The sequence below is a fragment of the Cnephaeus nilssonii genome (genome assembly GCF_951640355.1).
Source record: "Cnephaeus nilssonii genome assembly, chromosome: 10".
NCBI lineage: Eukaryota > Metazoa > Chordata > Mammalia > Chiroptera > Vespertilionidae > Cnephaeus > Cnephaeus nilssonii.
Window position 1 is genome coordinate 40,615,339 of NC_137081.1, and position 24,210 is coordinate 40,639,548.

At 39.9% G+C, this 24,210-nt stretch overlaps 1 protein-coding gene across 8 annotated transcripts in view; it reads right to left on the reverse strand.

Moving 5' to 3' along the window:
- Positions 1-24,210, reverse strand: part of OSBPL6 (oxysterol binding protein like 6) — a 183,772-nt gene that overhangs the window by 149,365 nt on the left and 10,197 nt on the right. For 2 of the 8 annotated variants that reach the window (XM_079782831.1, XM_079782832.1), the window contains one exon: positions 23,975-24,119. The exons of 5 other annotated variants lie outside the window; for them this stretch is intronic. The gene's annotated coding sequence lies outside the window, so the exon portion shown is untranslated. The remainder of the gene's footprint in view (positions 1-23,974; positions 24,120-24,210) is intronic. One more of the 8 variants, XM_079782833.1, reaches the window with a different exon arrangement.

Consider the following 24,210-nt stretch of genomic DNA (forward strand, 5'->3'; position numbering starts at 1 on the left):
ATTACTTGGGAAAGATGAGTGAAAATTTTATAGCTCACACACACACACCCAACACACAGATTTAGGGCCAACTATTCTGTAATGTAATTTATATTTCCCCCCAAATCACACTCACAGCTTCATCTACACTTGCAGGGTGCTTCACTTCGGTTTCACTCACTACTGACACACTCATTTATTAAAGGTTGCGTGTTTACTTTAAGATGTATTCTTCCAACTGGTATTGCATGCTTCTCAGGTGTTTCCTAGGGATGTTTCTACCCTATACTAAAATAACTGACAACCCTTGCCCACCCAAATTTCACCAATGCCCCCAAATTATTTTTAATCAGGTTTATAGTTCTTCTTTCTTTTCTTTCATTTCTCTCTCTCTTTTTTTAAGGCATATGCTAAGTGGCCATCTCTAAATTGTACACAATCAAGCCTTCCAGAGACTGTTTGTGGTGGTTGGAATTTACTGTCGACATAAATAGTCTAGTTGAAATAGCTATGCCTAGGAATGGAAGGGGAAACAAAGAGGTTCTTTGCCACAGAGAGAATCCTTGAGTGGCCTCAGTGGACTGAAGAGTCAATTACCTCCGAGTTATGCCTACCTCAGAGCCCGCATCCCGGGCAGAGCCTGGCCTAATGGATACAGTCCAGTTATCCCATGAGGGCAGTTTTTTTGACATGCTTTCACTGCTCAGCCACACTCTAGAAACATCCTGTGACTGTATTTTCCCATGCAGTGTCACCGAAATATGCTAAAAATCCAAACTCGACAGGAAAATCCCACTTCAGGAGGCAATCCTAATGTCAGCAACACACACACAACTACCAGGGATAGAGTAGGCTGTGCACACATCTCAGCCAATGACGCTTCTGAAACACATTCTACTTCCAAAAGAAAACTACATTTTCCTCCTGCACTTTTCTCTATAAAATAGAATAAGGACATGTAGCCATGGGATCTAGTTTATTAACAAAGGTTTCAAATTCCAATTAGAAGTTCGCTCATTTTCAACTTTAAAAAAATGGTGGAAGACCCACTCCCCACTAATGCAAGGCAGCCCGTTAACACACTAGAACTGGGTTTCTCAAGCCTCGGCCAAACATGTTTTCCAATCCCAGCTTTTGGTTAAGCGTATGCCCAGGTGCTATTGGCACATGGCAGTCACTCCATGGGGACTGCATGGGAGCAGAGTCCCCATAAGCAGCTCGTAGACCGTATTGCAGGATTTGCCCAATATCGCTAGCCCTTTTCCTAAGCACTCAAAATCTGAAAAATTCCAAAATTAACTTTATTCTCATATTTCTGAAACCTCCAGAATACTAGTTGGAAAAATGCCCTGAATCTGTTGCCTTGAAATGGCATTGCTCAGGTGGCATTGGGGTGATGGTGGTTATTTAAAACTACCCATCCTGCTAGGATTTATTGTCCACAGTTGAGCATACTAAAGATGACATGTCACAGTGTCACTAATTGCTCCTGACACAAGAGGTTTACCACTGGAACCTCTGAATAGGAACTGGGTCTCAGATTTAATAGCACGTAATTAGTTCCTGTTACACTCCAAAAGGAGAATCTTTCCAGAAAGGAGTCCGATGGGATGGCTTTCAGCAGCAATTGTGGGCTGATCATAAATAATTACTTGCCAAGAACCAGCCATTCAAATGCTGACATATGATTCAGGTGCCCCCTCTCCACAGCCAGTGTAATAAGCAATAAAAGACTTGCTGTGTCTGGCTTCTTATTAATATTCATCTAAACGTTACCCTTGGCCCCTAAGGCACGATGGTTATGGAACTAATGCTCTTGTGCTATATAGTAGGTTTGAATCACCTCAAGTTTTGAAATTCACCTTGGATTTTGACACTTGGCTTTGCCACCTATCAATTTTGATTTTGGGTACACTGTTCAACATCTGTACTTCACTTTCCAATTCTGTAAACCAAGGATAAAAACACCAACTCTAACATGCTGCTGTGAGGATTCAATGTGAATATAGATAATGCACCCCAAACAATTCTCAACCCACAGTAAGTGTTCAATAACCAGTAGCTATTAATAAAACTTCACTTGTTACCAACAGTCTACTTGCTAAGGCTCTAATTCAGATTGACCTCTCTCTTGAATACAGGTGAACTGGAAAAGTAGTATGATATCTAGAATCCTTGAGGTGACAACAAAAAGGGAAGAAAATCAAGGGAGTGGGCCGGGAACCAGCCTGCAGAAGGGCGAGAGGAGGGTCAGAGGCAGGGGAGATAGAAAGACACAAGCAAGGACTGTACAAGAGGAAAAAACCATAAGGTCTGATAAAAGAAGGGGGAAATAACAAAGAGAGAAAAGAAAAGTCAGCAAAAGGAGATACCAGGTAGGTGTGGACATACTCAGGAAACAAGAGGAAAAAAGAGAAGGGAAAAGGCATTCCATTACCAAACCAGAACACTTCTATTAACATACTGGAAATAAAATCACACATCCCTAGGCACCACTTGGTCAATAACAGCTTGCATTTCATTAGCATCCTCTCTTTTTAAAAATTAATGTTTCCATATTTCTCATTTTGCCCTAAAAAGGACCCTATAAGGTAGGCCAGGCAGATATAGTTACCCTGAATTTACATTTGAGGGCAAAGAATCAAGAGGTTGACTTATCTATAGATGCATTTCTTAGCTACTTCCGACTTCTAAAATCTTTAATATTATGCAGTCCTCTTCTTTAAAGGCCTCTCCCAGCAGGGACAAAGTCTATCCTATTATATCCAAACCAAAAGGAAATTAAAGTTAGTCTGGATTTCAGAAAAGCACTTGCTCTTAAAAAAAAAGAATACTTTATTTTGAAACAATTTCAAACTTATAGATAAATTGCCAGAATAGTACAAAAATACATATATCTCCTTCACCCAAAAACCTTCTTAAATTTTGCCAAATATACCAATGATTTATTTTAGAGCAAAAAGATCCAATCCAGATCACTCATTGCATTTGCCATGTCTCTCAGTCTCCTTCAGTCCAAAACAGTCCCTAGGTCCTTCCTTGAGTTTCAGAACTTTTAAAAATAGTCAATTTTAAAATAATTACAAGCTCACAAAGACATTGCAGGAACAGCACAAAGAACTTCCTATTTCCCCTTTGCCTCATTATTTAGTCTTCAGTATTTTTCTGAACCTTTGAGAGTAAATTATGGACATGAGACCCCTTCACTCCTGTGTATTCCAGAGTGTATTTCCCAAAGCAAGGCCACTTCCTGACATAACAACCATAATTCTCCTTCAATCCAGAACAGTTCCTCTGTCTTTCCCTGTCTCTCTCAACCTTGACAGTTTTAAAGAGTCAAAACTTTTGATTCTCCAGGATCACCTGGGTTACCCTCAATTTAGGTCCATCTGACGTTTCCTCATGACCAGACCCAGTCCACGTATTCCCGACAAGAAGACCCCAAGCCCTGGCCAGTGTGGCTCAGGTGGTTGAGCGTCCCATGTACCGAAAGCTTGCCAGTTCAATTCCCGGTCAGGCACTTGCCCAGGTTGCAGACTCCATTCCAAGTCCACGTGCATGTGGAAGGCGGCTGATCGAAATTTCTCTCTCTCCCCATCTCTCTTCCTCTCTAAAAATCAATGGAAACATTTAAAAAAAAAAAAAAGAAGAAGACTCCAAAAATGGTGCTGTGCTTCTCTCAGGGTGTCACAGCAGGAGGCACAGGATATTGGATCACTGAGGTGTTAACCTGTACAAAGTTGTAACAGCCGATCTTCACCATCAAGTCACCATTTCCTTCTTGGTAATTAGTGAGTATTTTGTGGAAAAACACTATGAGACTATGGAAATATCCTGTTTTCATCAAACCTCCACCCACCCACTGACAGCTCCTGCCTGCATCAACCATCAATGTGATATTTGCCAAACGGTGATCTTTCTATTTCCTACGTCCTTCCACATTCATTAGTTGGCACTCTCTTGCAAGAAAGAGCTTTCCCTCCCCATTCCCGATTATTTTTTTAGCAATGTAGATTGATTGAATCTTATTTCACTTAATGGCTCATAAAGAGATTACTATCATTATTTTTTTTTCAAGACATACTCTTTTCAATTATGTTATTTGTTGGTTTTTTACTTGGATTAATTTACTAATTGGAGTAAAAATGGGGAGATTAATCCTTCATTTAACCTGCATATAGTTCCACATATTTTATTAATACTGTTTAAGTAGTCAGTGTACTAATAAAGGAAATCAGTGTGTTTTGTTTTGTTTGAATAAAATCAAAATCTTACTCTCAGGGTGCCAGCAGATGAAAGCCTTCATGTTTTGCCAGGTGATGGGGATTCAATCACCATCACGCTAAATCCTCAGGCCTGGGCTCTATATTATTTATTTTGATCCTCCATTTTCCCAGATTTGATTGGTGAGAGCCCCTCATACTTGCTTTTTTACAAAGCAGATTTAGTGGATACAATTTCATGTACTGAGAGGAATGTTCAAGGCCAAAAAATGGTTTTTTTCAATTTGGTTTGTGAGTTGTGAGATAACACACAGAAATCAGCATGAATGTTTGCTTTTTTCTCTTTACAAATATCTTCTAGCTGACATTCATCTTTAATTATAAGTAGACTTCCTCTCAGAATCAAAATGAAATACCTATATTACCTTTACAAAAGATGGAAGACCTAAAAAAGGTCTTTAACACTAAGGCCTATTCCTCAAACTTCTTTGGTTCAAGACACTCCTTAGATCTAATTCAGGTTAGATGTCACACCTGCATCTCAACCAACATAAGATAATGTGTGTAAAACACCAGACCCAGTATACAGTAGATGCTCAGTAAGTGACAACTTTTAGCTTTTGTCCTTTCACGTGCCCCAGCACTAAATATCCATCCCACTTCCATTACTAGTCTTGTCATAGTTCCATCTTTCAAACAATAAACCTCAAGTCATCTTCAAATCTTCCCTCTCCCTCACTCAACTGATACACTCTGCTAGTGCTAGAATCCAGCCTCTAGTTCAGACTCCTGCCATTAACACTCTCTCCTTCTCTTGTGTCACTCTCCACACCGGATTCCTCTTTCTAAATGATATGAACATGGCACTCCCCAACAGAGAGGAGGACCTCTTCTCTCTCTGCAGAATAAAGCTGGGTCCCCAAGCCTGGCACACAGGACACTTCACATTCTGGCATCAAAGAATGCCTCCCTCATATTTCATACTGCAACCTCAATGAACCCCAGGCCTGCAATTATCTGTTGACTTATTTGTCTACTTATATCTACTGAAAGGCCTCGAAATATAGGGGTAGTATCTTGTATCTCCATTGCCCAGTCCTGTGCTCAGCAAATGTTTTCTGTTCTCATAAATAAAACTGGACAACACAGTTATCCACTTGTTAGAAGCACTGCGTGTAAAAAGAGCCAATTTTCCTAAAATTTTATTACTGATTATAGTCAATCACACATTTGTTTTGGATAGTAGAGAAATTAGGTTATTTGGCACACTTCAGCAGAATAGATAAAATCTCTTTAAAATGCACATTATTTCTATAGCTAACAAGAAACCCACTGAATAAAATATTTTATCATTCTCAATCCCAGATATGCCAAGTTTGGGATTTTTTTAATAGTTAATTTTGCTTGTTAACTGTTTATTTGATGGTCAACTTTATGTGTTGACTTAGCTACAGGCTACATTCTCCAGTTATTTAAACACTAATCTAGGTGTTGCTATGAGATGTGATTAAAGTCCATAATCAGTTGAGATGACCCTAATCTGAACAGGCATGATTCAATCAGTTGAAATGCCTGAAGAGTAAGGCTGGAGCTTCCCTTGAAGAAATCCCACCTGTGTTCAGCAGCTTTGCCCTCTGCCCAAGAGTTCCAACCTGCCTGTCCTTCCTGACCTCCTGTCCTACTTGTCTAGACAACCCCACCAATCATGTAAACTGATTCCTGCAATAAATCTTTTCTCTCCTACTGGTTCTGTTTCTCCGGTAGAACCCTGACTAGTAACAATCTAGTTCCAGAATAAAGGGGGGAAGAGGGTGCAAAAGCTGAACAGTTAACAAGATCTATATAAGGCTTTCACAGTATTGCTTCATTGTGGAGTGGGAAGCATTTGATCCTAGAACATCAACCCCCACATTCAAGCATAAGTACAAATACACATAACATATGGCACAGCTTCTGTCCACCTGCATTCATTATACATTCATTTGGCAAATATTTGTTATGAAACACACTGGGGAAAGAACAGTGAACTAGATAGGCATGGTCCCTGCTCTCAGGGACTATACAGGCTAGGAGGAGACTCAGGCATCAAAACAGTAATTACACAAATACTGATTTAATTATAATTATGATGATGGCTAGGAAGTACAGGATGCTGTTGGCACATTTAGTAGGGGAATCTAACCAACTGGGGAGGGCTTTCGGAAATGTCACTGTGGAATGGTACTGAAGCTAAGACTAGAAGGGTAAGGAGGCAGTAGCCAGGTAGAGCATAAGAGGAAGAGCATTTCAGGCCCAGGAAACCAACTATACAACAGCTTTATGCAGGGAAGGATCTAGATGAATTCAAGCACCTGAAAGATGGCCAGTGAGTCTGGGCTGTTTTCAATTAGAGATGAAGAGCATACAAGATCAAATGGCCACACTAATAAAAGACATTGACCTTCAGCAGTGGGTTATCATTACATACTTTACAGCAGATAGTGGGGTGATCAGATTTATGCTTTCAGTCTTTTCTAGCAGCTGTGTGTAATTTGAAAGGAAGAAAACCAGATTTGAGGAGAACAGTTATGAAGCTATAGTACATAAAGGAGACAATGGGGACAGGGACAAGGGCAGTGTGATGGGGTTGGAGACAAATGGTCGGAAAAGAGTCAACAGTACATGGAGTTGCGTTGGACTATTTGCCAAGGTCAGGAGCCAGGGCACGTGAGAGAGGGCAGATTCAGGAGAGATCAAAGTTCTGTTGGGGGAAGCACATGTTTGCAATTCCTGTAAGATATCCACGTGGAAATGGGCATTTGGAATTCAGAAAATATCAATGTGGGATTTGCTAACAGAGTCAGAACTTGATGAGTTGACTTGATGAGGTGGAACAAAGACAGATTATAGAGGAAGAAGACCTAGGAGGGTGCCCTCTGAGCATTGCCATTTTATGTGGGTGCAACTGAGCCTGAAGAGGAACGTTCAAGAGAACCATGTTCATAGAGTGCACATTCATTTATTCAAAATACTTTTCCATGAGCTGATCCAGCCTCCAAGCTCAAAAGGATGCACATTTTCACTGAAAAGGAAATAACTAAGTGTAAGGGTAACAATTTAGGGAAAACCCAATTTGAATAGACATGAATAATTTCCAGCTAGGGTGTTTTATACAACGGATACCCGCCTCACTGGTTATTGTTTGCAATAGTTATTCAGTCTCTGGGTCAAACTGTACTTACCAAAGTCACTTCTTATTAACACTAATGGCTTGGCCCTTTATGTATAATTAGTTCAGGCAATTAGTTGTAAGGCTCACAATTGAACACATTGCTTTAATCTTTTGAAAATCGCCCTGTGTCACATTATTCTAAGAGTGCCTCACTTGAAAGAAAACACTGAACCGATAGGAAGCACTAATTTAAAAAGCTATAAGAAGAATGCCCCAGCCCCCAAAGAATCACAGAAATTAGTGCAGGCTCAGTGACTAAAAGAATTTCGGTCCAGGAAAGGACATATTTAAATTAAAATTGCACTTTCTCAGACTAGGAACACTTCTTGCCTTAAACCTCCCCATTAGTACAACACAAGCTATTCAGAAAAAGCTCTACAGTATGCTGAGGTGCAGAGGGCAATTTGTAAGGTGGCCTTATTACAGTTTATAAAAACAGGCCCAGCGGGGGCCCATGGATCGGGCAGTCACCACAGCATGATGCACAAGTAGGAGCCTAATGAATATTTGATGATGACATTTTTCCTTCTTTGCATGTTGTCACAAGGCAGCCCCCAACTTACCAATGGGATTTGTGTCCAAAAGTTGGTTTTTCAAGTCTACTACTTGAAAATAAGGACATATTTTTTCTTAAGAATTGTGTTGGAAATGATGGAGCTATGTGCAAACCCATCACAGAGTTAAACTAAAGTTCCTATCCACCTATAACAATACTTTTGGGAAAAAATACACTGGACACAGCTAAGTATTCTAAGGATATCTTTCCTCAGCAGCAGTCCCAGAATGGACAAAGATGCCACTCCTGGGCCTCATCTTGCTCCAAGCCAGGAATCTGGGCAAAGGGGTAACAGAGAAGCAGCAGTTGGGAGGCAGGGCCACAGGCTGCCACATGACAGACCCAAATCCAAAGATGAGGATGTGGGGAGTTATTTCAGAGTGGGGTAAGGCAGACTCAGGCCTGGCAGGACTACTGAAATAGAGGAGGTTTAGGGATTCCCTACCAAAATGACATCAGGCTGGAGTTAGGAAGTAAGGAGCAAGAGCTGAAATCACCCATGTTCTGATGGGAGCCCTGAAGTGAAAAGGTGGTTCTGGGACCAGAGACAGCCTGAAAGGTGAGTCCTACGCAAGGCAAGATATTAACGGGTGACTAAGGTCCTAGTGCCTTCAGGACACACTGTTATCCAAAGTCTCTGAAACTATATCAAAAGCTATACAGCTACTCTATTTGTACACAGGCAGGTCCAACCTTCCCAGGACTGACTAGGAGGGTCACCTCCCTGACTGTGCATCTCGGTCTATCCATGAAGTCACACACCATATGGACTTGGCCATGTGGCTGCGGATGACCATCTTGACCCCAGTTCTGGCCCTAGCCTCTGCTCCATCCCAGGAGAGAAAGAGCGGTTGTTTACTAGTATACACCCAGTGTACATGAGGCGTATTGTATCAGTTTTCCAAAACTGATATTCAAACTTGACAAGCCATCAAGTCCTAAGATTTAAAAGATGGCCGTCAAACAATACCCTTAGGTTGAATCACCTAACAGTAAAACACTGACTGTTCTGTACTAAATGCAAAGTTTACAAGTTCTTGTTGACTTTTTTATTTTTAAATTATAGCTTTTATTTTTAATACAGTTTTTATTTTTCAGAATATATATATATAATCATAATATGAAAGGGGACAAAAGAGGAAAAAGGCTTTTTATGTCTTAAAAAGCCTTTTAAGTTATTGAGTAGGTAAGAAAAATGGCAGCCGGGCCTACAGCCTTCAGGTGGAAGCTTGGGAGATGATTCTCTGTGAATCTGCCCTGAGCAACAGGAAAACCCTGATGATAACAGGGAGGTAGGAGGGCAGGCTTCCTCATGGAACTGGCTCTGACTGTCAAGCCCTCAGTTTAAGGGCCCCACTTGAGTGCTGTAAGCTTTCAAATCAGCTCCATGGGTCTCTGAAACAGATGTAAACAATCTGTGAGAGCAGAACATCCGTAGGCTGCCTCCTGAACACCTTTTACCAGGGATCGAACATAACCCGGCATGTGCCCTTACTGGTAATCAAACCAGCAACCTTTTGGTGCATGGGATGATGCCCAACCAAATTAGCCACACCAGCCAGGGCTAACTGTGCTGTTATAAGCCACTAAGATGGCGGTAATTTGTTCTAGCAGCCATAGGAAATACCACCCCGCCATGTCAGCACACACAAGGGCACAAGCTCAGGGCCACCTAATAGTGCTCCAGTTATATCACTTTCTCATTTAAAGAAAAACCCAACTCTTATAAGAGAGAGTCAGTAAAGAGGTTACTAAAACCTTTGATAACTGAATTAAATCCTCTTATAAGTGGTTCAACATGAATGAATTTTCTCTCTCCTCACCTTGAAAACCAAAGGAAGAATAACAACATCACCAAGTATCTAGGTTACACTACTGTGACTTCATAGTCTTGTGCTCTGACTTCTTGTCCCACTGGTCTACTAGACAGAGAGGAAAACTACCAAGTGGTGACTGATTTTCACATGCTGCTGTGGACTCAGTCTCATTGCTATTTTTTACTTCATACTAGTAATCCCTGACCATACAGTAATACATAATTTGACATCTTCGCTTTCCTTTGTGTTCACATAATGCACAAAAGCTTTTGACCCATACAACAATCCAAGGAGTATCCTTTTCTGTTTCTTTCTACCTATTAGAAAACCCTGTAATCCCTCAGATGTGACAATTAGATGCTGACTTTCTCAAAATAAGGTCAATCCTGACAGCATATTAAAGAACTGTGGAAAAATTAGATGCATAATCTGATCAATTTTGAACATGCCTGAGTAGTTGAAGGTTACATACTGACTCAATTGTGACTGTTATTAACAGTTTGAAATATAACTTTAAAAGATGGGAGAATTAATACTTCTTTGCCCAACTTTTGATACTTCTATAGCCAAGAGTCAAATGCTTCTCAAGTGTGGCAAATGACTGTTCTAATTAAAACTGATCACTTCACTGTGCTGCTTAGAGGTATAATGTCCTTAAGAGGATTAGACAAACAATTCTGGACATACACAGAGCCATCGTGCTTGTTAATGAATTTCAGATAGAAAGAATACAACACTTTGGTGTTTAAATAAGTGACTACATGTAATTTCTTGTTTGTTCAGTGAGGGACTTAAAAATGACTTGGATCTATGTATTGGAAATAACTTCTCCTTGCTCTGCTGCTTGCTTTGTTGTTCTCTGCCAGTGTTTCTGTTGAAAACTTAATACTGTCTATTATATCAATGTTTTCCTTTCTGATGAGTACTCTATGCTTTTTTAAAAATCTTTGCTTGTTTTGTTTTACCTTTTTTAGATCTACAATCAATCTGGAACTGTCATGAGAGACCTGGGACTAATTTGAAGAACAGGTAAAATCTGGGGACCTCTTTCTCCCACATCTTTCATCATCATCACCCAGGGCTAACTCCATGCTCCCTTGTTTCTTTTAAGGCCATTACACTATTGTCAGCACCACAGAGACCTTGAGGCCTCTGAAACGTGTTTTCTTCCCATTCATCAGCCTTCATCTTTGACCACTTCCTTTCCTGATCTAGTTAACCATGAGCTGTCATGGCAACCTTTTCCTTTTTAGCACTCAATTCCCCAGTCATTTGCTCAACACAAATGTCAATATTGGCAAGAAAGTAGTATGGACCAGTTGGTTTTGAAGCTACTGGGAACTGGATTGGTAATATGATTATACAATTTACAAGCTATAGGATTCTGGCAGTCACTTGACATTTCTATTTTCTCATCTGTGCTACTGAGAAGGGCTGGGGCTGAGGGTGAGGGGAAAGTGGGGTGGGGTTGGAGAAGGATTATCAATAACAACACCTTTTGGACTTATTGTGGGGATAAGAAGTGATTATGACAAAACCCAGCACAGAGCAGGCACTAAACAAATGAGGAATAGCTAAAAAAACAACAACGAATCAGATGAGCACTAGTCAACTCACTGAGTTGCTCTGAACATCACTGGAGAAACTCTTACCACCACAGCCAGGCTTTCACATTCACCACATTGACTATGTAAAACTTTTTTTTTTTAGAAAAGCAAGCAAGATTTATTGACTGCAGCAAAAATACACAAGGAAGGGCGTAGAAGAAGAACAGGGGAGCCTAGGCTGAGCTGCTTTGGCTCACTAGAAAGTCAGAGAATAGGGGGCCATGGAGACAGATTCAGGGGGTTAACCCAGGATGAGGTGCCACTGCCCACTGCTCCCCTGGTTGCAAGTCTCTTGGTGTTCCTTAGAGGTTAGGGCATAGTCTGGGGAGGAGGGGGAAGGGAGAGGAGAGGGGGTGGAGAAGAGGGATGGAGGTTCCCTGGAGGGAGAACTGACTATGTAAACTTTTACAGCAACCCCTCCAGACCTCTATTTCATTCCTCTGCCTCCTCACTTTCAACAGATCCCTCAGGCAATTCCACTACCAGTCAAGATGAAATAACAAGGGTCAAATTTACCTTCCCCATTGAAACAACCCCAAAAGAGACAAAACATACAAAGAAATGGTTTTAAGACACTATCAGGCAACAAAAACAGTAATCTCTCAAAGATGGAAAAGGTCAGTCCTAAGATTGTACCAGCTCACTTCCTTGAGTTTCCCTCTGAGGCGCAGGGAGGGGAACTCAGACAGGGACCAGCAGATTACTGAGCTGAGAATCCAAGACAACCAAAGTAGCTATAGTTCGAAGAAAATAAAAGAGCTTCACAGAGAAAGAATTTTGGAGATGTGCACAGAGTTCCCCTTAGGAATTCAGCTGTGTCCTGCTTACAGGTGTAAGGAAACTGTTGGCTGGAGAAAGAACCACCAGGAAGGATTAGGGATTACAGTGCGATGTCCTCACACACACAGAATCAAGATCAGCACCTGACCCCCCACTGCCGGACTGGAACAGCTCATTCTTCAGGGAACATTGGACAGCGTACACAGAAGAATCTTACTCAGAGCTGAGGAATAATTAGCCATAAATTAAATAGTCCCACCTGAAAGCAAAACCTAAAAGAATGTAACTTTTTCCAATTACAATACAAAACAAAGCTCAAGAATATTTTTTTTAATTTTTTAAATATATTTTTATTGATTTCAGAGAGGAAGGGAGAGGAAGAGATAGAATCAATGATGAGAGAGAATCATTGATTGGCTGCCTCCTGCATGCTCCCCCCCGCCACACTGGGGATTAAGCCCACAATCCAGGCATATGTCTTTGATTGGAATCGAACCCGGGACCCTTCAGTCCACAGGCTGACGCTCTATCCACTGAGCAAAACCAGCCAGGGCAAAGCTCAAGAATATTTATAGGAATATTAAACTATCCAGTACCCAACAAAGTAAACTTCACAATATTTGGCATCCAATAAAAAATTGCCAGGTATACAGAGAAGCAGGAAAATTTGACTTATAATTAGGAGATAATCAATCAATCCTAACCCAGAGCTGATTCAAATATTAGAATTAGCAGGCAAGGATATTAAAAGTTAAAATCGTATTCTGTATGTTTGAAAAGTTAAATAGAGAGGAAAAATATTTCAAAAGACCCAAATACCTCTTCTAGAGATAAAAACTACAAGATCTGAGATGAAAAATACATTGCATGGGATTACTATTTTAGACATTGCAAAAGAAAAGATTATTAAATGTGAAGACAGCAATAGTAACTATACATATTGAAACAGAAAGAAAAGAGTGTTGTTGTTTTTTAATGAACAGAGTATCAGTGAGCTGTAAGACAACTTCAAGGAGTCTAATATACTGGTAAATAGAGTCCCCCAAAGGAAAGGAAAGTGAAGAAGGGATAGGAAAGAAAAATTCTTAAGGAAGTCATGGCAGAAAAATTTCAAACTTTCTTGAAAACTGAAACCTCGCAAATCCAAGAAGCTCAATGAATCCCAAGCACAAGAGACCTGAAGAAAACCCATCATGGCACATCCTAATCAAATTGCACAAAACCAGTGATAAAGAGAACGTCTTTAAAGCAACCAGATACATACAAAAAATAAAAATAACAACTGATTTCTCATTGGAAACAATTTAAGTGGGAAGCAACATCTTTAAAGTATTAAAAAACACACACACACACAAAAAAAACAGCCCTAGCTGGTTTGGCTCAGTGGATAGAATGTCGGCCTGCAGACCAAAGGGTCCCGGGTTCGATTCCGGTAAAGGGCACATGCCCGGGTTGCGGGCTTGATCCCTAGTGGGGGACGTGCAAGAGGCAGCCAATCAAAGATTCCCTGTCATCACTGATGTTTCTATCTCTCTCTCCCTCTCCCTTCCTCTATGAAATCAATAAAAATGTATTAAAAATTTAAAAAAACACACAATACTGTCTATTCAGACTTTTATATCCAGTGAAAATAGCTTTCAAAACTGAAGGCAAATGCCCAGCCAGTGTGACTCGGTGATGAGCATTGACCTATGAGCCAGGAGGTCACAGTTTGATTCCCAATCAGGACACATGCTCAGGTTGCAGGCTCGATCCCCAGGAGGAGGGCATGCTGGAGGCAGCCGATCAGTGATTCTCTCTCATCATTGATGTTTCTATCCCTCTCTGCCTCTCCCTTCCTCTCTCTGAAATAAATAAAAATTAAAAAAAAAAAAAACTGAGGCAAAGCAAAGATATTTTCAGGCACACAAATGCTGAAAGAATTGATCACCGTTAGACACAAGAAATGTTTGGCCCCTGTGTCAAGAGAGCCCATAGCACAGCAGCTCTGACCTGGGCACAGTGCACCTCGGTGCCTCACACATACCTGGGCTTGCTAGCCCAGAGAACAGCTAGGGGCTGTGAATGAAAAAGGAACTATGCAAGACAGGCCTGACAAGCTCAGTGACCAAAAGTAACCAACCAGGATGGTCTGATCACAAATGCACACTGGGCAGGTCATGGAGGATAATCAGGTCCCAGGACTATAGATAGCTTCCTTAGCCAAGGCCAGTCTTTACCTTAAGTAAGCTCTGTCTATTGTTCTTATACAGCTAGGATAACATACCTTTGAAATGTCAGAGTAATTTCCTTTTCCCACCCTCAAAGGCACAACCTCAGGAACCAGAGCACAGACTACAGGACCCCTCATTGTTATGGTGTGCCCCGAATTCCAACTCTATGTGCTATAAATGTTCATTATTAACTATCCTGTACCCACCACTGTACAAGTGGTATGTGTTTCTCCATTTCATCTTTTATCCAATCCTAAAGATTTCCCTGCTTTGCTTTCTCCTGCCCACTTAATCTACCACCACTGGATTTCATATAATCCTCCTTACATCTCCTCCTTTGATTCTAATGTATAAAATAAGCTGCAAAAGTGCCCTGTTGAAATTTTGCTTCAGGGTAATTGTCAATTTGTCTTAAATAAACTCATAAAATTGTTATTTTAAAAAGGAATAGGAATACCACTGGTCCCATCACCATTTTCTCTACATCTGTACAAATATTTGCTAATCAACCCTAATGTACCAGGTCAGGATAGCTTAGTAGTCAGGAATGGGATGATCAGTAAAGTCTGGGTTGGTTTGGACACCTCACTCAACCTGTCAGCACCTCAGTTTCCTCATCTACAAAATGAGAGGTAGACTAGATGATTTTTTAAGATCTTTACTGTGATTCAGCAATGCGGAAAAGGCTAAGGTGCTAGTTAAGCCTTCAGGTATTGAGACACTAAGAATATATAATGGCAGATACTCAGGCATCTGTTTGTCACAAAATACTCTCAAAGTAATCTGAACCATTATTGTGAAGAGTGGCCATCCTTTCCCTCTCATTATCATTCTGATTTTATGAAAACCAGCTGACTCAACTTTGAACTCTTAACACTGCCTACCAATATATATTTTTAATTAAGGTAACACTCGTTTATAATATTATGTAAATTTCAGGGATACAACATTATAATTCAACATCTGTACACATTACAGCATGCTCACCAACAAAGGTCATCTGTCACTATATAACTGACCCCACTCTACCCATTTCACCCTTCCCCCATCCCCAATATTTCTTTAAACAGATAACTAATCATAATTAACTATCTTAAAATCAGAAAGATGATTTTAATCTTAATTCTCAATAAAATAATAACATCCAGCCCTAGCTGGTTTGGCTCAGTGGATAGAGCATCAGCCTGCAGACTTAAGGGTCCCAGATTTGATTCTGGTCAAGGGCACAAACCCAAGATGTGGGCTCGATCCCCAGTAGGGGGCATGCAGGAGGCAGCCGATCACTCTCATCATTGACATTTTTCTCTCTCTCACTCTTACCTTCCTCTCTGAAATAAAAAATATATATAGATTTTTTTAAATAACTTAAAAAAATAAAATAACATACAATTTTAGGAATATTTCTCTAAAGGCTTTCTGGAATTCCTAAAGAAAATCCATCTATTTTAGAAAAGTAATTCCAAGAAATTATCAAAAATAGCATAAAATTGACAAGTAACACCCTCCTTCCACACAGTAATACATTCTGGCACAAAGCACCTTTAGATGCAATATTATCATCTGAGTTGCATATTTAAGCCAAAACTTGGGGGAAGATTTATGAGCTAATTCATTAGGAACAACAATCCAGCACCACCTTCAAAAAGAGATTACTAATTTCCCGTTTTACGTACAGTCATCATGCCTATGCCAGCAGAGGAGAAAGGAAGACAGTTATCATGATTTGTGGATAGTTTTTAAAGTATCTGAAAAAACAAATCATTGCTTGCATTTAACTCATAAGTTATTGCTTTGCAGAGAAATGTCAAATGGCCTGTTTTAAGTTAAAAAAACACACACAAAAACAGCAACTATAAAGCTCCAGCATCTCCAACATAAAGAAATGCATTTTAATCTTTGTTTACTTTATTCCTGGCTTTGAAAAATCTAATCCTTAAAACCTGGTCATTTTACATTACATAGCCTTCTCGAAAAGAATAGTCATTCTTCTCAGAATATTTCTTACATAGAGAAACAAATAATTGTCCGTTAGCTACCCTATAATGGACATTTGAGACTAGCAGAAGTATAGCACTGCTTTCCCAAATGTTTTCCTTTACAGCTTAAGGGAAAAACTTTTTCTTCTGTGCTCTCGAAGATTAGAGTGTACATACAAACTAAAGAAGCTATAATTAACATTTATAATAGCAAACAATGTACAGTGTAATTTTATATGAGTCAATTAACAAAAATTACATATTCAACATTTACTGAATGGCCACTATGCACAAGGCTATGTGACATGGGATTTAAAAAGATGAATAGATAGAGCTTTCGACTGCTATGAAAAGCCCTTTAATAGCATTAGTTTTGGGGATTTAACAAGTGAAAATAAAAAACAACCCTTAATGGTTATCAGTGCCCCTGAGGCTCCCCATGACGTCTGAGCAGTCACTCAAGGGCAGCCAAAGGTTGAAAACTCAATATCTCAGCGAGCCGGGAACCACTGAATACAGCCCCAAACCCAGGCATGAAAATCAGTGTGTCTTCTTCTAAAAAGACCAAGAAAAACACTGAGCAGCAAATACACAAGCATCCTCAGGAGCAAACCAACAGAAATAACAAGTGTATGGAAGGGGTAATGATTGGGGTTTGGAGAAAAACAGTAGAGAGGAGGGAAAAGAATGTTTATTTTTATTTATTTAAAGCAGAATTTCTGCATAAAGCCAAAAGTTAAAAGGCTGCCTTTACAAAATGACACATGGAAGTTGTCATTCGATTTTAGGAAACTGGGTTTTATATTTATTTCTTTTTGTCACCAATCAGGATTAACAATTTGGTCTTATTTACTATCTGCCAGATAGTATTTATACACTGAAGATAGGAAAACCAGAGCATCCAATCCAAAATCTAAAGGACACATGCTACATCCAATTTTCTCTCAGAAAATTCATAAACTATCATTAAGTAATAGTCACTAAATACCAGCGATGTACTAAATGCCAGGTGAGTGAGACAAAGTTACATTTGAAAAAAGTTTTTTATTTAAACATTTACCCATTAACTTAAAAACTAAGAGCCAATTACATTCTCTATGGCTGTTATAGTTGCCATGTGTTTGATGCTGCTACCTCTACAGCAGTGATGATTCCCAAAACCACTGCTGACCGGTTAGTTTTTATTATGAACCAGAAGAGAACTCGACATAATTTGAAAGTTAGGTCCTAATACATCCCCATGTTACAGCTAAGGAAATCACTTTGGCAAGTTACTTAACTTCTGTGTACCTCAGTTTCTCATCTCTAAAATGGAGCTAATAACAGTACTAACCAACAGCATTATTGTGAGAACTAAATGAGTTAATTCAAATAAAGTGCTTAAAACAATGGCTGATACACAATAAACTGCACATGCATGAGCTATCGTTGTGTCTATGTTTTCACAATTCATAGGCAATTCTTTTTTTTTTTTTTCTTAATCCTCACCCAAGGACATGCTTAGAGAGATGAAAGGAGAGAGAAAGAGAGAGAGAAACATCAATGTGAGAGAGAAGCATCGATCGGTTACCTTGCATACATGCCCTCACTGGGAATGGAACCGGCAACCTTTAGATGCACAGGACAACGCTCAACCAAGTGAGGCACTCCCACCAGGCCATCGGTAATTCTTTCTTACTAAGCCCTCGCATACATCCTTAGTGGGAGTAAAAAATTATTTTTAAAAAATGTCGAAAGGCCTAGGCTATTAGAGGATAAGTGACAAAGGCCTGAAAGTGTTCATGTCCCTTAGTCCTTAATCCAGCCGTTCTAGGGAACAATCAGAGTTGTACACAAAGATCTCTACTCAAAGCCATTCATCAGGTTATTAATAATGCCAAAAAAACACCTAACTATCCAACTAAAATTAAGTAAAACATGGCATGCCCATAAAATGAAAAAGTCTATATCTATTAAAATTTTAATTTATCGAAACAGTAAAAAGATCGGTGGTGCCAGGACCGGTTTGGCTCAGTGGATAGAGCGTCGGCCTGTGGACTGAAGGGTCCCGGGTTCGATTCCGGTCAGGGGCATGTGCCTTGGTTGCGGGCACATCCCCAGTGAGGGGTGTGCAGGAGGCAGCTGATTGATGATTCTCTCTCATCGATGTTTCTAACTCTCTATTCCTCTCTGTAAAAAATCAATAAAATATATTTTAAAAAAAATAAAGATCAGTGGTTGCCAGGGTACAGGGAGGGAGGGATGAATAGGTAGAGTACAGAGGATTTTTAGGGCAGTGAACCTACTCTGTATGATAGTATAATGGTGAATACATGTTGTTATATATTTGTCAAAACCCATGAAATGTACAACACCAACAGTGAACCAGAATGTAAACTATGAACTGTGGTTCGGTAATAAATGTTCCACTCCAATGTGAAGTGTTGATAGTGGAAGCTGGACTTGTTTGAGGGAAGAAGGTATATGGGAAATCTCTGCTCCGTGTTGCTAAGAACCTAAAAATGCTCTAAAAAATAAAGTCTATTTAACAAATAAAATTTAGGAGAATAATCAATAACACAGAAATAGTCATGATAGATTGCTGAGTAAAAGAAAGCAATTCGCAAAAAATTGAAGAAATAATATATCCAAATGTTAAAATTTAGCTTCTAGATGCCATATAAGTCATTTTAAAATACAATTTCTTGGGGCAGTGAACACACAATACAATATACAGATGATGTATTAGCCCTAACCGGTTTGGCTCAGTGGACAGAGCATCAGCCTGTGGACTAAAGGGTTCCAGGTTCAATTCCAGTCAAGGGCATGTACCTTGGTTGCGGGCACATCCCCAGTAGGGGGTGTGCAAGAGGCAGCTGATCGATGTTTCTCTCTCATCGATGTTTCTAACTATCCCTTCTCCCTTCCTCTCTGTAAAAAATCAATAAAATATATTTTTAAAAGAATTGTACACCTGAAACCTCTGTAATTTTACTAACCAATGTCACCCCCAATAAATTCAATTAAAAATCCTACCTAATAAAATAGCAATATGCAAATTGACTGCACCTTTGCTATGCCAAGCCACGCCCACCAGCCAAAGCCACGCCCACCAGCCAATCAGGGAGAGTATGCGAATTACCCAACCAAGATGGCGGTTAATTTGCATATGCGGAGGGAGGGAGGAGTGAAGACTGAAGACCACTTAGAAGGAAGAGGAAGGAAAAGCGGAAAGCAAGGTGGCTGCCAGAGGGAAAGCCTGGGCGGGGCGGGGCAGGGCGGAGCGGGGCGGGCGGCAGTGGCGCGCGGGTGCAGGCCCGGCAGGCGCAACACAACCGCAGCAGCAGCAGCAGCAGCAGCAGCAGCAGCAGCGGCAGCGGCCGCAGCCACAGTGGCGGCTTGCAGGATTCTTCCTGCAAATGGGCTACTAGTAAATAAATAAAAGTTTATTATAGCATTAAAAAATATACTTTTCTGTATTTGCAAATTTTTCTACAATTAACTTGCATCATTTTCAATACAGGCAAATTTTTTAGGACTTTGCTTTAAAATGTCACCCAGTGTCAATTCAGTTATTGAAAAAAAGGTGTGTATATTAAATAGGAAAGAAATAATCGCTGACCTGAATGACACTTCTAACATCTCCTGAACCTTAAAAAAAAATCTCACCAATTATTTAAAGTCAGCTATCTTTGAGATAGCATGCATTTATTCCACAAACAGTTTAGATCACCTATCCTAGGTCCTGGGAATCAGCAGTACCTAAGGCACACACTGAGAATTAGGAGACCAATCACAACAAAGGATGAACACGTAAGGAAGGAGATGTTCTCAGATTGGGATGCCCTGGGGTGGGGGTGTGGGTGGACGCACTTTAGTGGAGGGCTGGAAAAGGCCTCACTGACATTCCAGATGACACAGGAGGAGCCCATGAGGCAAAGCAGCAGGAAGAGTATTCTAAAGAAAGAAAAAGAGCAAGTGCCACAGCCCTGCAATGGGAATAACCCAGGTTTATTTAAAGAACAGCAAGCAGGCCAGTGTGGCTGGTCATCAGGGAAAGTTGGGTATTCACCTCTGCATCTAAAATGCCTTGAGGTTATTAAACAACTTTATCCCTGAAATAACTGGCTAAGAATCCAGGCTCTGGGACCAGAGAGGCTGAGTTGGAATCCAGCTTGGTCACTTCCTATAGATGGATTGTGAGATGGCCATCTTCCTCTCTGGACATGGCCTCCTCATCTGTAAAATGGAAGTGACAGTATCTACTGCAAGAACAGCTACAAGGCTTTAAAAGAGAGGATGATCATCTCAAATGTTTAGAATGTTTGGCAGACAAAAAATGCTAAATGAACGGTAGGTGGTCTTGAAAGTGATCTTTAAGAGACTAAAAATAAATAAATAAAACCCCTCCACTTTGTTTGAATCACATCAATATAAATAAGTTATATCCCAGCTGATCTGATGCTTTTTCAGTCATATTAGTACAGAAATTCCATTGCAGTGTTACTTTGTCAAGAAAAGCCAATGAATCCACAGCTCAATCTTTCTGGCCCCAGAAAAGATGAGGGAATTGCTCATCTCCTTCACTTTCTATAATATTTGGGATGATAGTCCATCTCTCCTCCTAGAAATTCTTTCCTCTCTTGACTTAGAGACATGATTCTCTGTCCTTTTCCCATTTATCTAACTGTTCCTTCTCTACCTCAGACACCTTCTATTCTTCCCATCTTCTAAAAATGTCATCAGTTCCTAAATGTTTAGCCACGCCGCTCTTACCCACAGTACCTCCTCGGATGCCTCCCGGCTTCCAGAGGTACTCACAGCGCTAACTCAGATTCTTGATGTGACACTTACCTCATTATACTATGTATTATACTAAATTATGTCTTATCTCCCCTATTGGATGGGTAAATTCTTGAGAGTAGGATTGACAGCTTAATCATCTTTCTTTCTCCCTTAAGACCTAACAAAATCTCTTGAACATAGTCACTGCTATAAGTAACTAAGTGGATAAGCATATAAAATACTTTTAACAGACTATTAACATTAAAACAGAGCCTTACAAACACTGTTGGAAATTTTCCTATCTCTCTCAAATTAGCTTATGATTTGTAACAAGGAATAAGAGATACTGACTGTATGTACATTTTACATGTTTTCCTATTATGAATATTAATATATCAAATTTGAATTCACATGCTAAAAATTATAACAGCACTTACTATGTGTCCATTCTAAGAAGTGTACATGCACTAATTCACTCTATCCTCCCACCAACCCTTTGTTTTAGGTACTATCTTTATATTTTTCATTTCATGAATTAGGTAATAAGGCAAACAGTTAAAGGACTTAGTCAAGGTCACACAGCTGGACAAGGCAAATCTAAGATTTGAACCCAGGCAGCTTTGGTCTCAGTCTGTGACTGTAATCCCAAATCTTACCTAAATAGCCATCTACTTAATAAAAGAGTAACATGCTAATTGACCATACCTTCACAACACCACCAGCCAATCAGGAGTGAGTATGCAAATTAACCCAACAAAGATGGCAGGTTAATTTGCAGCTGGGGGCAGGGCAGGATGTTTGTGGCATTCTGCACCACCCCAGCCGCTCCAGGCTTCTGGGCAGCATGGGAAGGAGGAAAGGCGGCTCCAGGCCAGAGCAGAAAGGTGGCTCCAGCCAGAGCGAGGGGGCTGCCAGCAGCCAAGGGAAGGAAGGCCCATTCTTGCACAAATCTTTGTTCATTGGGTCTCTAGTTCACTATAAAAATCTAAATCTACATAAGCATTTTTGAACTTATTTAGAACTTTTTATGAAAACTTGTTATTTATAAGTAATATAAATAAATATATCTGTATTAACTACATTAAAGTTCTGGCTAAAGTACACATATATAATTTATTAATGCATATTTCATAATTCCACTTTTGTATTAAATAGTACAATATTTTAGGCTATTTTATCCTACTTTTGGATACTTAAAGGTGTTACCAGTCTTACATGAAATCTTTTTGACTATCTTGTGAAATTTGTATTTCCATATAGATTTTTTATATTCTGTATTAATTTTTTAAAGTATTTTCAAGGATTTTTAGAGAGAGAGGGAGGGAGAGGGAAAGAAAAACTAAAAATATTCATAAATATGTAAGATAAATCATACTAAGGCTACTTAGCTCTAGGTGGCACAGAGTACAACCACAATAATGTTATAATCTTGTTGAAAATGACAATTTAATATATGATGATAGGTTTTTAAAGGCTATATTTAACCTTACTTTCTTATCACTATAAAATAATCTCTACTATTACGAAGTCTGCTTAATTTTCAGATGTTGTTATACTTTAAGCTTTTAGTTTAATAACCCAAATATGGTGATGGAAAATTCTACTATTAAAATGCAAAGTGAAATTTTAATCAACAAAATTCTTAAAATGTGATCAGCCACTGTCAGTAGGCCTGATTACTCATCAGTTGTTATTTGTTTTGTTGTTTTGTCTTGGGGTATTTTTGTTTTTTGTTGTGTTGTTTTCTTGCAGCCAAGAAAGTAAGGATTTATTAAGCAGATGGTGCCATGCCCAGAGTCACAGATAGCTAATGCTTAAAGACTTGGCTCCTCAGTAATTAATTCTTTAAATTATTATTTTATTGATTTCAGAGAGAAAGGGAGAGGGAGAGAGAAATAGAAACATCAATGATGAGAGAGAATCATTGATTGGCTGCCTCCTACACACTCCCTACTGGGGATCGAGCCTGCAACCTGAGCCTGTGCCCTTGATTAGAATGGAACCAGGGACCCTTCAGTCCGCAGGCCAACACTCTATCCGCTGAGCCAAACCAGTTAGGGCAGTAATTAATTTTTGAAGAAAAATTATTTCAGTCTTTGCCTGACCAGAAGTAAAACACATCCAAGAATTTCAAAACTAAAATCCTAACAACTTGAACTATAAAAGTAAACTTCTCAAATGAGACATTTGTTTGCCCTCTATAAGAGTGTAAAGTTCATGTACATATCTTAGATGCCAACAGGCTCATTCCCCAGGTTCTTGCACTTGCTGTTCACGCAGCCAGAAAAGAATCTACACCCAGATTTTTCCCCCACAACTTGTCCCTTTCCATCATTCAGGCTCAACTCGAATGTCTCCACCTAGTAAGGCGTTGCCTGGCCAGCCCACCCAAAGAAACCCACTGTTAGGGGTTGAACTGTGTCCCTCAAAAAGATGTGAAGTCCTAACTCCCAAAATCTCAGAACGTGGCTTTACTTGGAAATAGGGTAGTTGCAAGGTAATTAGTTAAGAGGAGGTCAGCCCTTAATCCACTGTGACTTGTGTCTTTCTATGAAGAGGATACACACAGACAGCGACTCGAGGGAGAAACATGTGAAGGAGGCAGAGACTGGAATTATGCTACCACAAACCAAGGAATTCCTGCGGCTACAGAAGGTAGAAGAGGATCCATCTTGATTTTGGATTCCTGGCCTCCAGCACTGTGTGAGAATACATTCCTACCATTTTGCGCCACACAGTTCGTGGTACTTGGTCACAGCAGCCCTAGGACACCAACATACCCACCACCACCACCAACTGCTCTTGCCCCATCCGTCACCTTTACCGCGGCCATAGTCATTACTAGTACCTGAAACACCAATGTGCTTTTTACTGGTTGTCTCCATTCATTAGAATGTCAGTTCTCTGAGAGCAGGTCCTTTTCCGACTTCAAAGCAGAGCCTGGAATATGTAGTACATGCTCAAGAAATATTCTGTGCAATAAATGAATGATCCTGAGAATGATAATCAGATAAAAGAATATCAGAATGATAATTCATTTCCAATAACTGGAACAACTACAAACCCTCCTATAATCTAATAACA